Source organism: Euphorbia lathyris, chromosome 2 (assembly GCF_963576675.1).
Source record: "Euphorbia lathyris chromosome 2, ddEupLath1.1, whole genome shotgun sequence".
Classification (NCBI taxonomy): domain Eukaryota; kingdom Viridiplantae; phylum Streptophyta; class Magnoliopsida; order Malpighiales; family Euphorbiaceae; genus Euphorbia; species Euphorbia lathyris.
The window spans coordinates 24,722,380-24,740,812 of NC_088911.1; positions in this window are offsets into that span (position 1 = coordinate 24,722,380).

Genomic DNA, 18,433 nt, shown 5'->3' on the forward strand with positions numbered 1-18,433 from the left:
GATTACTCATTTGTTCTTTGCTGATGATGTCATGATCTTTGTGGAAGGGAATGAGGAGCAAATTGGTATGGTTATGGATATCCTTAACTGTTTCTGCGCTGCTTCTGGTCAAAAGCTCAATATCCAAAAATCCCGGATGTTGTGCTCTAAAAACATGAGTAAGAGAGTCTATAAAAAGATGAGCGATATTTCTGGTATTCCTTTGACCAACTCTTTGGGTAAGTATCTTGGGGTTCCCCTCCATAATGATAGAGTCTCCAAAGCCTCCTTTAAAGAGACTCTCGATAAAACTTCTAGTAAATGTGCCATTTGGAAAGCTAAAACTTTGTCTCTTGCGGGCCGTCTGACTCTGATTCAGTCTGTTAATTGTGTGGTTCCTAACCATATTATGCAAGCTTGTAGACTGCCTGAGCCTGTTCTCAATGATCTTGATAAAATTAATCGGCGGTTTCTTTGGGGGAACTCAGAAGAGAGTAAAAAGATCCACCTTGTTCCTTGGAGGGAGGTTTGTCAACCTAAAAATATGGAAGGTCTGGGATAAGACAAGCTAAGGATAATAACAAAGTGTTATTAATGAAACTTCTTTGGAGGATGTGGCAACTTCCTTCTTCTCTTTAGGTTCATTTATTATGCGCAAAGTATAGAAAATATAGGATTTTTGGAGGTCCTAAAGAGAGAGTTATCAATTGTTCTTTTCTCTGAAAAGACCTTAGTTTTGTGTTTTCAGAGTTTTGTTCTGGGATTGGTTGGGTTGTGGCAATGGTAAGTCGATCAGCTTCTGGAATGACATCTGGATTGGTGACAAATCTTTGTTAGAGGTTTGTAACTCCCCGCCCCCTGTTAATACTCGTCATTGGAGGATTGCTGATGTTGTGGATTCTGATGGAGATTGGATTTGGTCAAAGTTTGATTCTTTTTTCAGTTTGGATACACTCTTGAGAATTAGAGGGGTTAAGATTAGTAGCAAGGAGGAAGATAGGGATAGTCATTGTTGGGCTTTGACAAACAATGGAGCTTATAACTGTAAGTCTGCCTTTGAGGCCTTTAATCACAATGAGGAGGGTCCACACTCTGAAGTTTGGAAGATTATTTGGGCCCTGAAAGTTCCTTACCGAATTAGAAGCTTCTTATGACTTGGTGTTAAGGATAGATTGCTTACTAATTTAGATAGAAAAAGGCGTCACTTGGTGGAGTCTGGTGCATGTAGTAGGTGCAGAGGGCATGATGAAACCATTTGCCATGCTCTTAGAGATTGTACTAGAAGTAAAGAGGTGTGGAGGAAAGTTCTCCCTAACCACCTGCTTTCTGCTTTCTTGTCCCACTCTGATCTTGACTGGTTTGCTGATGGTGTTAGTGGAAAGTTGCTGGCTAACCTGGAGCATGGTGAGATCTTCTTTGCAATTGTCTGCCACCAGATTTGGAATTGGAGAAATAAGGAGATTTTTGGAGCAGAAACGGTTACTATTCCTAATTTGGTTGAATTCTTCGCTAAAAAATTATATTCTATTACTGATAGCTTCAAAGAGGATTCTCTAGCTAGGTACCCAGAGAAAGGCTATTCACCTCTTTGGCTGGAGTAGGCCTAGGGAAGGAGTGGTGAAGCTAAATACAAATGGTTCTTGCCTTAAAGACGGTAAAATTGCTGCAGGAGGAGTTTTGAGAGATGATGGGGGTGCTTGGTTGTCTGGGTTTACCCAGAATATTGGCTTGGGTTCATCCTTTTCGGCTGAGCTTTGGGGAATTTTTTCTGGCCTTAGTTTTGCTAAGAGTTTGGGTGTTGTTGTCTCCAGAATGGACTCTAGCAAGTGTACTAGATACAAGTAATAAAGTGATAAGTCAAGTATCGTATCCACAGGGATTGAGGACCAAAGTTTACGCGAAATACTTTGTAGCACAGGGTGTTCGTAGTGCGTGTATTCTTTAAATTGAGAGATGTTGTTTAAACAGTAGCACAGTCAATGATTTAATTGATTAAAAGAAGTACTTAATGATGGTAAAAGGTAGAACAGGTTAAGCACAGCGGAACAGGTTACTTTCAGTCTCTAAACACCCTATTTATTCATGAATGACGCAAAGTGAAGTCAAGGTCTCTGCTTTAATGCTCACTTAAGTCAACTCTCGTGTGTTCTTAAGATTCTAAGACGTACTACAACCTTAAGCGTCCCTAAAGTTGGTTTTTTCTTGCATTACGATCGAAACAACATTTCTGTTAAGAAAACCTTTGATACAACCTCCTGACATCTCTGTTTCGGGGTTGAATGCTTGACAAATAGTTCCGTGAAGATGAAAGCAGTTTCCTATTATGCATCTAACACTAACATACATGCATTAGCAATGAAGTTAAAGTTTCATCAAGCACAACATAATATATCATTATTCATTCATAAATAAGGTAATAGAAAACTTACATAACCGGCCCTAACTGGCCAAACCCATTCAAAATGACTACTCACTCATAGTATAGAGTGAACAGCCTGAGCTAATTCCACAAACCTCCATTGATGGAGTCATCTTCCTTAGAGAGCTTTTTTCCCTCTCAAAGAAGCCAAAATTCTAGTTAAACGATTATCCGAAGTAAAAAAAGGTGTACCGCTCTCCTTTCTTCCACTATGTATATATAAAGGAAGAAATACGAGCCGTACCACCAAAATATTACAAAAGATTGTTTTTCACTAGCTAAGATACTAGGAAATGATTAATTCTAATTTGACCCTTGAACACTCAAGGGGGTGATCCATCTTGTCATCATGTTGCTTTCTGCCTTCTCTTTGCCTGCTGCCACTGCCACGCCGCTCCTGCCACTTGTCCAGTCGCTATCCGTCATCAGGTACACAGTAGAGATCCACTGGATCAAAAGTTGCTCTTCTCCTCAAGGTTCGTTGCAAAACAGGCTGTGTGGTAGCCCTTTGACTTAATCAATACAAATCTGCATAAAACACTTATAAGTTCTCTTTATTTAGGAATATTTCGCCTAAAACTCTCACAAATTGTTATTAACATGCTGTTTAAATGCAGTCATATTCATGCCTAACAAATACCCCCAAATAAAATCCTTACTTGTCCTCAAGTAAACAAAGAGATAAGAATAACATCACAAGGGATTAGGTATGAATAATGGAAGAATTTTTATAGAACAAAGATGAACGGCCGAAACAGATTTAGAAAAATGATTCAAACAGAAAGAATTTATGACAGAAGACTTTTTGAGCAGATCATGATTGCTAAGAGGTTTTTTCGCTAGAGTTAAAATCTTTATCCCTTTCTTATGAAGTTCCTCAAAGCTTCAAATTGAACCTCAATCATCATTTAAACCACCTGCATTGCTCCAATCCTCACTAAGTTCAGGAGGATTCACTCACTCTCAAATGGCCTTTTTGCCATAAGGGAAGGGATCATCACTCCTCAGCTTAGAACAATCATCGTTAGGTTATTACATTGCTTTTTGGCCCTATCTCGATGGATCAAAAGTTTCCAGAACATAGTCTAAAGGTCTTACACATAGGTTGTAACGTTAAGCTAAGGCCAGGGTATGGAAATGAATGGCTATTTAGTGTAAGAATTATGTCCACATACGAAGCGACTCAACTTAATTACATTTTAAACATTTAGTGAACTTGTTTCACTTTATTACTCTGCACAGTTTATTTTACAACCTTGGCCAAACTAAACTTCAAACACACAAGAGACAACCAATTCAAGCATTTCATTTTAGGCTCGTATATGATGTAACATCCCCAAAACCCTAACCTATGAGTCTTCCCACATTCATATATGTTTTTATGATTGAATACATACATTTTAGAATCATCCCATTGTCATTAGAAGTTTCATTTGCATAATGCGATTACCGTGCGATTAGTGTGTCGTTAAGATGTAACGATTGGTTAATTGAGTTAGGACTTAAATAAATGAATTAATGAATTCATATGTCCTAAATTGATTAACTTACATTTTGGAGGGCTGGATTGGAGGTTTGTGAGCAAGCACGAGGTGTCACTCAAGTAAGACAAAGTATGCCTCTTTGTTTTAATAAGGATTTATACAACTCATTTCTCCTCATTTCCAGCCACAATTTCGACCAAAACTTCAGCAAACCTTCCTTTGACATACCCTAACACCCTACAAACAAAACTCTTCCAATTTCTTCCATTTTCAAGTCAAACAAGTCAAGTTAGGAAGCATACTAGGTGATAGACACAAGTTGAAGGTTAGTATGCTGTTTTAGCTTGTTTTCTATGAGTTTGAGATTCTGAAATACCTTGGTATGATCATAAGATTTGTTGTGGATGAGTTGTTATTGAGTTTGTTGAGTTTTGGTGTTGTTTGAATTGGTTTAAGCTGCCCAAATGAAAGATATGTATCAAGTGCCCTAAACAGAAATCTAGGGTACTGCTTTCAGTCATATTGGAGCATGTTTTTCATCTTGATATTGTTCGAATTTGAAGATACATAAAGAATAAACTATGTTCCTATATGTGTTATGAAACCCTCTATAAAATATGGGACTTTAATTCCATATATAGATGAAGAAAACCTAGATGGAACATGACTGCCTCGAAATTGAATGTCATGTAAGGAAGCCATGTTGATGTAGCATTTTGAGGACCTTAGAGTACGAATTTGAGAATATTTATTCATACAAAAGTGTTCCTAACTACTTGAAGTATATGTCTGTAAAAGGATTTGACAATCCCTTGTGTTTAGTGTGAGCTAGGTTGAGTGAATTATGGTAGATGCAAATCTGGATAGTTTGTTTCTTGGCTGGAAACAGGACAGAATCATTTTGCATGTCATATATTGTGTAGAAGTGATCTTAATATTAATTTTGGATATGTTATAACCATATATGTCTAGTTTCAGTAGGTTCAAGAAACAGGACATTTGGATTCATATAGAGAAAGTTATGGCAGAATGTGTGCAAGTAGATCATGTGATGATCTAAGACAAAAGGATTAGATTGCATGAACTTTGTGGAGTTAGTGTCTTGTAAATCATATAGCATTCATTAGTTTATATTTTCATTAAGTTTATGTTAAGTCTAATTGTATAAATGTTATGTGACATTAGGAGGATAATGTGCAATTGAACGCACACCCGATCGTGTTGAATAGATCGAACCAAGTGCGACGGTAAGCATATTGCTTATATATGTGTATGAATGTATTGTGCCTTGTGACTTGTTGAGTGTGAGATGTGGTTGAATCTGATGTAAATGATGTGGATAATTTTTGAGTGTTTGTGATATGTCATGATTGATAAGAAAGTGATATGATTGAGTATGTTGCAGTGTTATGAGTAAAAACGGCATGTTGAGCCTTGTGCACATACTGGAACTGAATAATGGTTGGATTATAAATGAATATGAGCTTGCTTAGATGGATATGTGAAATGTTCCAAGTTGAGAGTGCTATCTGAATATTGTGAGCCGGAAGCACATGTGTTGAGATATATGAGTACGTGAGTTGAGTGTAACTCCTCCGTAGCACAGATGATTGTATTCCGAATTTAGTGAGCCGGAATACAGATTGGGCCCAAGGACCATTTTATATATATTGTCTAAGTACAGCAAGGCCTTTCTAAAATAAGTATTACTATAATAAGTGAAACAGGTGAATAAATTCTAACTTGGTACTGATGATATATTTTGATTTGTGCTCTTTACATTACTTTTGTATATACATATATGCGTAATATGTTTATTGAGTAGGCATCTCATCCCTTGCCAACAGATTTTACAGGTTAGGTGGAGTTCTTCTTGCTTAAGATCGCACCAGCAGTGTCAGTCCATTCTCATCTAGGCATTTTGGAGTCTTGTGATGTACTTTTGTTTTGTAAATCCTCTATGTAGGATAATGACTTAAACGTGTATTGTAAATGCTTTCTCTTATGTATAATATGTAAAGTTTATATGAGATTGAAGTTTATATGATTGAGAATTTAAAGCATGTCTATAACTGATATTGTGTGAGATATCATGTGATCCAAGTGAGGGGGTTACATATGAACATATGTTCTGAGCATACAACAAAACTTCACTCAATCATCATTCCTCAGATGTCACCATTTCAACAAATTTATTTTTATCCACTCAGAATTTCTTAAAATTTGTAATTTTCATTAACTCGCGCAGCTTGTTCTGAGGCATGAGACAAATTCAAGGTATTTTGGGATTTCAGTGAAGGGAATTGGTTCCATTACGTAGTGTTTAAGAAAGAATAGGCTAAGGCTCAAGTTGGATATCCTAAAAATGTGGGTGCAAAGCACGGGTAGGCTTTTTGTGGAGTGAAATTGGGATCTAAATGCCTTTTTCCTCCTATGTTCTTCCACAATTTTACCATTTTGACTAGGCAACCGAAGCAATACCTACCTAAGGACAATATGCACTAGCCCTCTTATGAAGAAACAATGCATTTTGATGCTAATGTAGGCTCAAGTTCTCACATTTTAGGGCTTTTGCATTGGAGCAGGAGGTTCTTTAAGTGAAGATTGAGTTAAAACTTAAAATTTTTTAGAACTTCTCGATTTGGGAGTTTATATAATTACACAAAGCTATTACCTCAAATCGCAATCACAAAAGCATGAACAGCTAGGAATAAGACAAGAGAATGAGATAATTATAAGAAAATAAATAACAGACAAATTGCTTAAAGCGGACGTCGAGATTTATTAGATGGAATTTGCTACACATATCAGTCTATAACAGCAGCATGTTTCATCTTTTTATCATGTTATGCACAAAAAATTTGCAGTTTAAACGCATGCATCCCACCCCCAAATAAAAATCAACATTGTCCCCAATGTTACACTAAAAACGGGAGGAAAAGAATCATAACATGATCGCATTGGAGTGTAACAATAAATGCGAAGAAATGTTATAAGTGTTGCCGGATGCTTGGATAGCGACAAGTGTGAAGGTTTAGACAAGAGGAGAACGAGAGAACTCAACCTCTCGATCCTTAGCAGGAGCAGTACCTTCCCCTTTCGAGGAGGTAGCGGCAAGTGTTTCAAGGGCAACAGATTTCGCTCTTACCGGACTTTTGACCGAGGCACCCGAAGGACTTCCCCGCCCATGCTCTTCTACACAGAGGTGCTTCAGCATATCCACCTCACTTTGTAGAATAGCAGTTTTATGCTCCAGGGCATGGATCTGGTCTCGGTTAGCTACATTTTTCGCAAATAGGGCATTGAACTTACAGACAATATCATCATTGGTGAGCTTTGCACATTTCATGTAAAAGGCAAGATCTTTTTCGTGCTCAACTTGCTCGGACTCAGAGGAGACAGAGACAGTAGGTTCACTCTTCCTTTTTCGGCTTTCGACTCTCCTTGCTTCAACAAAGTCTGCCATCCAAACCCACTTACCATTCACCAGTTTGTTGGTCCCTTATAACGTGACAAGTATAGTTCCAATGGGGGCATAGGAACTATTTAAAATTTTATCCGTTAAGGCTGACTTCTTTTCCTTATGAAAAGGGTTACACAGCGTGCTGAGTGAATTTAAGACACTAGCTTAGTCAACTGGTGACTAAGTCAGTTTCTTTCCTTGAGTCAGGAGATAGCACTTGAGTCTATTCCTGAACTCAGATACTCAATGCACACAACTCAGTGTGACTTCTTTACTTAGTCAGTTTTCAAGCAAGAAATATATATAAAAGGAGTTAAAGGGTTAGACAGATATTACTCAGCAGATTTATCCAGGTTCGGCCTCTCCGCCTACGTCCTGTCCCCGGAACACGTTCCGAGCTTTTGAATTTTCTACTGAGCTCTTTAAGGTAGAGCACGAAACCTTTTACAAATAGAAGCTGAGTATAACAAGAGTACCTTCCTCTATACCTCTACTCACTCCTATATCTACACTAAGTACTATAACCGAGTACTCAGCCTCTCCTTTCTATTCTTCTAGAAATGATAATGAGATTGTCCTAAACAACAATTGCTAAGACACTTTAGATGATTGAAAATCACTCTAGACTTTTACACACTAATATGGAAATTGGTGTAAGGTATTTGCTTTGCTTTTCTCACAGAATCTTCGAGTATGAATTTGGTCAGCGTTTCGACAACTTGAAGTTCTGCATCGATTGAAGCAAATGGATGGCCTTTATATAGTGACACTTGAGGCACCTGGTCATTTCGAATTTCGAAATAACCGTTGGAGGGAAATGGCTTCATGTCGTTGTCACTCTGGGCGTGCTCAGCGTCGTTGGCCAATAGAATTCTTGTATCTTCTGTCTTCGTCAGTCCATGGCAGAATGTTTCAACATTTAAGGAAAGGTCCACGGGACAGCTTCCTGCGCCTTCTGAACATTTCCCAAAGTAGAAATACTTTGTCTACAAGTTGAACATTGTCTGCCGCTGACTTGTACTTCTTGTCGTTCAACTCAGCAGCTTCATTCCGAAGTTGTTAGTAGAAGGCTTCTCGATCCTTCTTGGTGCTGGGCTAATATCTTACTCAGTACGACGGCATTTTGTGTCTTCTTGGGCCGTGTAACTTTGATCTTATTGACTTGGGCTTGACTTCCTCTTTTGGGCCTTTGGGCCATTTATCTTAATGTCTCATGAATTCAATAAACTCAATAATGAACAAACACATTAGTGAAATAAATCAAAGCATTTAAATTTAATGTGTTAGAATATTTTTTCTTACTTAAATAATTTTGTCAAATCAAAATCATGTGGAAAGGTGTTTCAACAAACTCCCCCATTTTGATGTTAGCAAAAATATTCAGTTGAAGAACTCAGTGTTGAGCTCCCCCATGATGATTGACCTTATTTTATCAATTAACTCCCCCGTAAGGGTTGAGCTACTGACTTAGTTTTACTCTAAACATTTCAAGATTTAATTGAGTAAGTCTAAGGACAGTTTTCAGAAAAAGGTCAGCTCATGGAACATATTCTATTTAACTCAGTTTCGATGTAAGGATAAGCGGAAGATTAAGTTCAGATATCAGAGTCTTAGCTGAGTAAGTTAGTTATAACTGAGTGATTTTACTCAGTGACCAAGTATATGATTAATTCAATGTTACCATGTGAGACAAGTCATAAATTAAGATCAATACAGCAAAAAGAATAGACAACATAATTGATAAAGATGCGATTAGATTTAGCACAAAACCTATTATAAGCAAACACATAGATTTACAGATAACTATCAATATCTATCCCCTAATGTTGAAGGACACTTGGTTCGACTTGGGTTTAGGTGGTTGCTGAGGTTGAGTGCTAGGAGGAATAGCGGACGAAGTGGAACCGAAGTTCAACTTCTGTTGTTGTAGATTTCCAGCTGAATGTTTGTCTTTCTCCCCCTTTTTGCCAGCATCAACAGGCTGGGGGACAGCGGCATAGAACTTCCCTTGATCAACAGCACGAGATAAGGCAGATGAGTAGTGTTGAAGATCAGCAGTACTTTGCTTAAGTCCCGCAAAAACTCTAATGCCACCAGCCATTTCTGATGACGGAATTTCCATGTGAGAGCTGAGGATGCTGAGGATGAACTGAAGTGATTTGCCCATCCAGCTGATTGAATCAGTCATTTTAGCATAGGTTTGATGATACATCCTGAGCAGTCCAGCATCATAGTGGTGGTGTTGATTAGATTGATGAGAGACGAAGTCATAAGTAGCTCTGGACAGTTGAAAGATCTCAGATTGCTTTGCTTGGTCAGTTTTCATTTCTTCACGGGATAGGCTCAGCAAGCGGATGGATTCAGTTATTTGCTCAATGGTGCACTGAGAAGAAGATGAAACCAAGTCTTTCGTTGTAGTGAGCTCAGTACGGAGTTGAGTGAACATGTGATCAATTTGAGCAGACTGAGCAACACCCGAGTTGCCTGCAGAAATGGCATTGAGCTTGCCTTCAATGGTGTCCATATGTTGCACCATTTGTAAGTGAAGGTTTGCCATTTTGGTGGCGAACTCTTGCTTTGGCTGTTGAGCTACCATTTCAGTCAGGACGCTTAAAAGGTCCTTGAGGCCTTTGAGTTCAGAGAGGAGCTGAGTGAGGGTAGTCAGTTGTGTATTCTCCTCCGAACTGCGCTCAGTGTTAGTTCCATGCATGCTTTGGATTTCAGCAATGAGTTCTTGGGCAGCTTATAAGATGCGTTTTCTAGACTGGGAAGAATTTAGGAACTCCAATGAGTCAGATTGAGAAGGTTCAGGAACTGAGCTTTGGCTGGCTGCAGGTGATTGCATTTGAGGTTGTGGACTAGAAATGGAGGTGCCATCTTGAATGGTTGAAGGTTGAGCAAGAGGAGTGGCAGACTCAGAATTAACTCCAGCAGCAGGAGCTGACTTGCTCGCTGATTCAAGTGGAGTATCTACCTGCTCCGTTTCAGGCTGGAGTTGTGTATGGACTTGAGGGGGAATCTGCTCTACGTTGTCCTGAGTAGTAGATGGCTCAAGTACTTGTTCATCCTCTTGAACATGCGATTTGTTGATCACTTGCTCAGTGGAGGGGTGAGTGGCAGTGTCGGCTGACTGTTGAACCTGAGTAGTGTCAGCATTAGCATGTTCCTTAGTATTAGAAACAGAGGCTTATTTTTCTTGAACGGGCGAGGTTTGAGCTGTAGGCTTGGTGAAGAAGTTGAAGTCCAAGTCCGTCAAGTTGGCAATTGACTTAGGCAGAGGAGAGTCTTCTAAGACATCAAACACCAGCGGTTTGTAAGCTTTCTTTTTGACTATTCTTTCACTGCAGTCTTGGGATTTCTGTGGGGATGGAGTTTGGTCAACTTGAATGATGGGGGGTCTCTCCTCAGTTTGATCTTCAGCAACTGACTGGCTGGAGGGGCATTGCTTTGTCTTCTCAGCAGAGATAGACTTGTCTTTAGCCGGTTCCTGAGCTCGCAGGAAGAAGGCATCCTTTGGTACGGCGACTCCGAGGGGACGTACGCTGAGTGGATTGTTGCTAGGAGGCTTCTTCCTCTTTAGGGGTTGCTCAGGTTCGGTAGATGCATCCTGATGGATAGGTCATTTCTGGGCAGATTTTGTCATAGCAGGTTGCGTTTTAGGTGGTTCAGCGGGAGCTGGGTTAGTCATGATAACCTTTAGTCGTTTAACAGTTTGGAGTGTGGTTGTTGACTTTCTTTTCTTTCCTTTGGCTGTCTGGTCAGTTTCCTCTTTAGTGTTAGTTACAACATCCTTTCCTTTCTTTGACTTAAAAGGAAGACCGTACGCAAGTTTGGTGAGGTCTTCAATAGTAATCTCCGTGCCAGATATGCTTTCTTCATCCTGAAGCTGATTCTGTGATCCCTAAGGATTTCGGTAATAATTGAGCCCAACCGAAGTGCTCCAGTGCTTCGTTGCATAGCTCCGATCAAGAACACAGGCATATTCAGCGGTTTGTAGTTGAGCATATGCCATAGAAAACATTGCTCGAAATTAGAGGCAGAGGATGTGGAGTTGACTTTTGGGTAGAGATAGTTGGTCAAAAGGTAGTGAGCATGTCTCTAATGCTGAGTGAGTGAGGTGCAGGAGACTTCCCCTACATGTCCCTCAGGTTTACAGAAAGTGGAGGTGTATTTAACCTTTTTGTAGTCATTTGTTCTCCTTAGCTCAGCTCCCTCATCTTTCAGTTCAAACAGAGTGGCCAAATATGTTCGGTCAATGATGATTTGCCTTTTGTTGACGTATGTGACCATAAAATCAACGTCGTCTGTGGCTACCAGAAGATTGGAGTAAAACTCAGTTACGAGCCTTGGATAGGTCAGCCCACTCAGGGAGAAGAGTTTGGTCCATCCGTTCTTGGATATCCAGTCACTGTAGGGTTTTACTGTTTCTATGAAGCTTTTTGAGAACCATCGTGAAGCTACAACGTCTAACCCTTCAACGTCGGAGAATGCGGATCGGAAGGTTCTTTCCTCAGTTTCTTCTTCTTCAGCTTTCTTGCCCTTATTCTTCTTCTTCTTTTTAGAAGGCGTTGAGTGCTCAGTTTGAGGATCAACTCCAAGGATACTGACCTCATCCATGGGTTGGTCATGCTTACCATGGCCATCTTGGCCCTCATCATCTGGAGTCTCAATGTATTCTTGCTCTGGTGGAGACTCGGGATTAATGTCTGAGCGATTATCGTCATATTGGTCATCGGAGAGATTCTGGGAATCAGACATGATGTTCTTGAGGATTTCTTTTTAGGATGCTTAGAAATTTGAGAGGGAGAGAAAAAGTTTGAGTGCGAATTTCAAGCGTAGAGGATGACTGGTGAGAAAACGTTCACTATTTATAGACGATAGATGGCAACCTGATAGGTTGAATGAAACGGTGGGGATTTGAATCGTCTAAAGTCAGTTATTGCTAGCATTTATTAGGAAACGACGCGTGTATTTACTAATGATGATGATTACGTCATCCTAGAGGCTATGTACTTACGCGTGCAAAACCTAATTTCGCAATGGATTCCTTTTACTCAGTGTTAGGAATTCTAAACGTTTAAGATTCTGTGTAGTCGATGTTGTGCAAAGGAAAGGTTCTTATGCTTAGTGGGCCAGTTTGATATGAACACTCAGCATATATCTATCTACTCAGCAAGTAATAGCATAAATCATTCAGCATGGTAATTCACTCAGCATGAATATATCATTGTATTTTACTTAGAATTTACTGAAGAGGATTAAACATACCAATGGCTTCTCTAAGTATGTTGAATTGTCACGAGCCAGTGGCTTTGTGAAGATATCAGCAAGCTGCTCATCCGTTGGGACATAGGTCAGCTTGATCTCACCTTTGAGTACATGGTCTCTAATGAAGTGATGTCTGATGCTAACATGCTTCATCCTGCTGTGCTGGATTGGGTTCTTTGATAGATCAATTGCACTTTTGTGGTCACATTTGACTTCAATTGTTTTAGTCTGAACACCATAATCTTCAACCTGTTGCTTAATCCATAGGACTTGAGCAACGCAGCTTCCAGCAGCAATGTACTCAGCTTTAGTGGTTGACAGGGCTACCGACGCCTGCTTCTTACTGAACCAGGACACAAGAAAGCTCCCACGGAAGTGGCATCCTCCTGAGGTGCTTTTTCGTTCAAGCTTGTCTCGTCCGTAGTCAGCGTCAGTGTATCCAAGAAGTGTGAAATCTGAAGTATTGGGATACCATAGACCTGCATTCACTGAGCCTTGCAAATATCTAAGGATTCTTTTTACAACTATGTAATGAGATTCCTTAGGGTTAGATTGATATCTAGCACAATAACATACTGAGAACTGAATGTCCGGTCTACTCGCTGTTAAGTAAAGTAGAGAGCCTATCATACCTCGATACAATCTGCTGTCTACCGACTTACCATTCTCATCAGCGCAGAGGATAGTGTCAGTGCCCATTGGAGTAGATATTGGCTTGCAATTTTCAAGTTCATATTTCTTTAATATCTCCTTAGCGTACTTAGTTTGACTTATGAAGATGCCATTTTTCCCTTGTTTGATTTGAAGTCCAAGGAAGAAGTTGAGTTCTCCCATCATTGACATTTCAAACTCAGTTTGCATCTGCTTGCTAAATTCCTTGCACATTGACTCGTTAGTCGCACCAAAAATAATGTCATCAACATATATCTGAGCCAGCATGGTATCTTTACCATTTCTCTTAATGAATAAGGTTGTATCAGCTTTACCTCTGACATAATTTCTAGTCAGCAGGAAACTGGTCAGCCTCTCATACCAAGCACGTGGTGCTTGCTTGAGGCCATACAGAGCCTTTTTGAGTTTATAAACGTGGTTTGGGAACTTGGAGTCCTCAAACCCTGGAGGCTGATTAACATAAACTTCCTCGTTTATAACTCCATTAAGGAATGCACTCTTAACATCCATTTGAAACAATTTAAAGTTCATATAAGATGCATATGCACATAAAATTCTTATAGCCTCTAGCCTTGCCACTGGGGCAAAGGTCTCACCGTAGTCAATACCTTCTTGCTTACTGTAGCCCTGAGCTACAAGTCTTGCTTTATTTCTGACCACGTTCCCTTGTTCATCCAGCTTGTTGCGGAAGACCCATCTTGTTCCTATGGTCTTCTGGCTTCTTGGTTTTGGCACTAGATCCCATACTTCATTTCGTCTGAACTGATCAAATTCTTCTTGCATTGCATTCATCCAGTATTCGTCATACTCAGCTTCAGCGAAATTCTTTGGTTCCTGAATTGATACGAATGCTACGTTGCTAAGGTATCTCCTGAGTTGATTTCTCGTCATCAGGGTATTCTCAGCGGCATCAAGAATGGCACTTTCTGAGTGACCTCTTGGTATCCTAATCTCCTTTGGTAGATTGATGTCTTGCGCTGGCTGTGTTTCAACAATCTCTGCAGGTGTAGATTGGTCAGTGAAAGTGATTTGAGTTTCACTTTTACCTTTGATCAGCCCTTGAGGAAATGACTCAGCGGCTGTTTCTTGGTCAGCCGGTGCTGAGTGGGGATCATCCTCGGTCAGTGGCCTTCTTGTTGTCTCCAAAACTCACACTTCCTCCTCGCTTACGCACAAACGTGATGAACTGAGTTTCATCACCAGTCATATGCCTAGAGCATGCGCTGTCAATGTACCACATCTTTGACTTCTCAGCACACCTCAGGCTTACCTCAGTTGAGTGTTCCTCATCGTCCGATGCAATGGAGGGGTCATCATGCTCAGAAACACATGGCTCAGCAAGTTCGTCAGCCATGAAACAAATCTTTGCTGACACAGTGGCATCAGCTTCAGATGATGATGAATCATCACTATCACTCCAGGTTGCCACCATTGCCTTCTTGCCGTTCTTCCTTTCTTTCCTCAGCGAGGGACATCTTGACTTAATATGGCCAGTTTGATGACATTCAAAGCATGTAATGGGCTTTGAGCTGTCCTTCTTGTACTTGCTGTCGCTGGAGTCAGCTTTGTACTTATCAAATTTCTTGTAAGGCTTCTTAGAATATTTGTCATTCTTTCTGAACAGCCTTTTCATCTTTCTGGTAAACATAGCCATCTCTTCATCGTCTGTTGAGCTCCCATCAGTGGAGTCAGCTTTTATGACAAGAGACTTTTGCTTCTTGTCTTCAGACTTTTCCTTCACCTCGAAATTCTTCATTGAGATCTCATGGGTCAGCAGTGAGCCAATGAGTTCATCGTACTTATAGGTGGTTAAGTCTTGAGCTTCCTCAACAACAGTCTTCTTCGCTTGCCAGCTTTTAGGAAGACTCCTAAGAATCTTCTTGACTTGTTCTTCCTCAGTGAAGATCTTCCCAAGTCTCTTGAGCTCGTTGATGATGTTTGTGAATCTTGCATTCATGTCTGAGATTCCTTCATCATCGTTCATTTCGAACAGCTCGTACAATCTCATATGCTGGTTCACCTTGGATTCTTTCACCTTGTTGGTTCCTTCGTAGGTGACCTCTAGCTTCTTCCAGATCTCCTGCGCTGACTCACAACCTGAAATCTTGTTGTATTCTGCAGCATCTAGCGCACAGTGAAGCATATTTATAGCCGAAGCATGGTTTTGTAGCTTTTTGAGATCATCCTCTGTCCATCTAGTCTCAGCTTTGACAACTGTTTGGCCATCAATAGTTTCAACAGGAACAAATGGGCCTTGGACTATAGATAGCCATGCGCTCATGTTTGTTGCCTGAATGAAATTCTTCATTATATTCTTCCAAAAGGTATAGTTAGACCCGAAGAATAGAGGAGGCCGAGTTATGGACAGACCCTCAGGTAAAATCTGAGTTGTCAGATTTCCTGGGAGAAACCGAGTGTTGTTTTCAGCCATAGTGGGGATCAGCTCAAGGTAGTTAAACCTTGCACAGTGAGCTTTTAAAGCTCTAATACCACTTGTTGGTCCCTTATAACGTGACAAGTATAGTTCCAAGGGGGGGGGGGATAGGAACTATTTAAAATTTTATCCGTTAAGGCTGACTTCTTTTCCTTATGAAAAGGGTTACACAGCGTGCTGAGTGAATTTAAGACACTAGCTTAGTCAACTGGTGACTAAATCAGTTTCTTTCCTTGAGTCAGGAGATAGCACTTGAGTCTATTCCTGAACTCAGATACTCAATGCACACAACTCAGCGTGACTTCTTTACTTAGTCAGTTTTCAAGCAAGCAATATATATAAAAGGAGTTAAAGGGTTAGACAGATATTACTCAGCAGATTTATCCAGGTTCGGCCTCTCCGCCTACGTCCTGTCCCCGGAACACGTTCTGAGCTTTTGAATTCTCTACTGAGCTCTTTAAGGTAGAGCACGAAACCTTTTACAAATAGAAGCTGAGTATAACAAGAGTATCTTCCTCTATACCTCTACTCACTCCTATATCTACGCTGAGTACTATAACCGAGTACTCAGCCTCTCCTTTCTATTCTTCTAGAAATGATAATGAGATTGTCCTAAACAATAATTGCTAAGACACTTTAGATGATTGAAAATCACTCTAGACTTTTACACACTAATATGGAAATTGGTGTAAGGTATTTGCTTTGCTTTTCTCACAGAATCTTCGAGTATGAATTTGGTCAGCGTTTCGACAACTTGAAGTTCTGCATCGATTGAAGCAAATGGATGGCCTTTATATAATGACACTTGAGGCACCTGGTCATTTCGAATTTCAAAATAACCGTTGGAGGGAAACGGCTTCCCGTCGTTGTCACTCTGGGCTTGCTCAGCGTCGTTGGCCAATAGAATTCTTGTATCTTCTGTCTTCGTCAGTCCATGGCAGAATGTTTCGACATTTAAGGAAAGGTCCACGGGACAGCTTCCTACGCCTTCTGAACATTTCCCAAAGTAGAAATACTTTGTCTACAAGTTGAACATTTTCTGCCGTTGACTTGTACTTCTTGTCGTTCAACTCAGCAGCTTCATTCCGAAGTTGTTAGTAGAAGGCTTCTCGATCCTTCTTGGTGCTGGGCTAATGTCTTACTCAGTACGACGGCGTTTTGTGTCTTCTTGGGCCGTGTAACTTTGATCTTATTGACTTGGGCTTGACTTCCTCTTTTGGGCCTTTGGGCCATTTGTCTTAATGTCTCATGAATTCAATAAACTCAATAATGAACAAACACATTAGTGAAATAAATCAAAGCATTTAAATTTAATGTGTTAGAATATTTTTTCTTACTTAAATAATTTTGTCAAATCAAAATCATGTGGAAAGGTGTTTCAACACAGTTTCCCAAAACACATGCTCTGTAAACTCCTTAAATCAATCTGGTCAGGGTGGTTCACAACAGTGAGCCTGGTGCGGTCCTCTGGCTTAAAAACTCCAATCTCGACTGCAATCCGAGTCACGATACTCCCACAGCAAATGACCGAGGAATTCTTCTTTCCAAAGTTGGCAATGTACTCCCCAAACCAATAGCCTAGATTCATTCTGGGCCCAGTTGTCATACTCCACAAAGCCGTAATGTCAGCATGGGGAATAGTGGCCTGGTTTTCATGGGCAAAGATGGTGCCAGAGACTAGTTTATGGAGGTAACAGACGGCATAGTCATCAATATTCGACGCCTTGGAAACGCTACCATCATACCTCGGCTGGTTCGAAATAGATTGCCAGAAAGTTTGTGGGTCAAATACATCAGGGGTTTGAGTGAACGCCTCCTTGTAACTTTCCGACTCAAGGTCATCATCATCCGTGGCACCCAATAGACTGTTGAACATGTTCAATGAAGGCCGGTGGGTGTGAGTCATTAGCCTGAAACTAAACTTGCCTTCCTCGTCCGGGTCTGTGATATCGGGATGGTGCTTAAACGTAGCCAGGAATTCCAACGTGAGTTCTTTGTAGGCCGGCTCTGTTATTTCAAAGGAACAGCTGAAATGGCCTGCCTCCATGAGCCTCTACACACGCACGTCAAGTTTGAGCTTCTTCAAGGTCTCCCAGCAAACAGTTCTCACAGGCCCGAATTCAAGTTGCGCAAGTTCCTCGTAGTATGTCTGCACTGCTGCATCTTTGAACTGAGACAGCTTTTTCACCAATTTTTTGTTAGGGATGAAAGCAACTGAGCTTGTTCCTGTCATTTTGCCCTTAGCTCTTTCTTTCTTCGTTGATCCTTCGAATTTTACCTGCTTACTAGATCCACGAGTTCTCATCCTGCGCTCAAGTCTAAATAGGGTTTCCCAATGATAAAGAGCGCAGAGCATGTGGTGAACCGTGAAATAAAAGTGTGAAAATAATACAAGTCGAACGAGGGGCCGTATGTTTGGTCGGTCTCCTTAAGTAGGGAGAGGAAGTGAAATGTCCTGTTGCCAACCCGCCTTTATGAGAGCGGTCCAAAGGATGCCACCTGGATAAGTGGTTGGCAAAAGGCGCGTTTCTATGTAGAGACCCTAGGGCGATGAACGGTCACGCTTCAAAATTTGAATTTATGACTCCCCTATCCGTTGGATTGTATCGAGGAAAGGAGAGCATGTGAAAGAAGTACCTAGTGACCTATGATGAGACATTTCACTTTTTCAGACTTTTAGTTCGCCTCCCAGTTTCCAAGGATAGCCTTTCCAC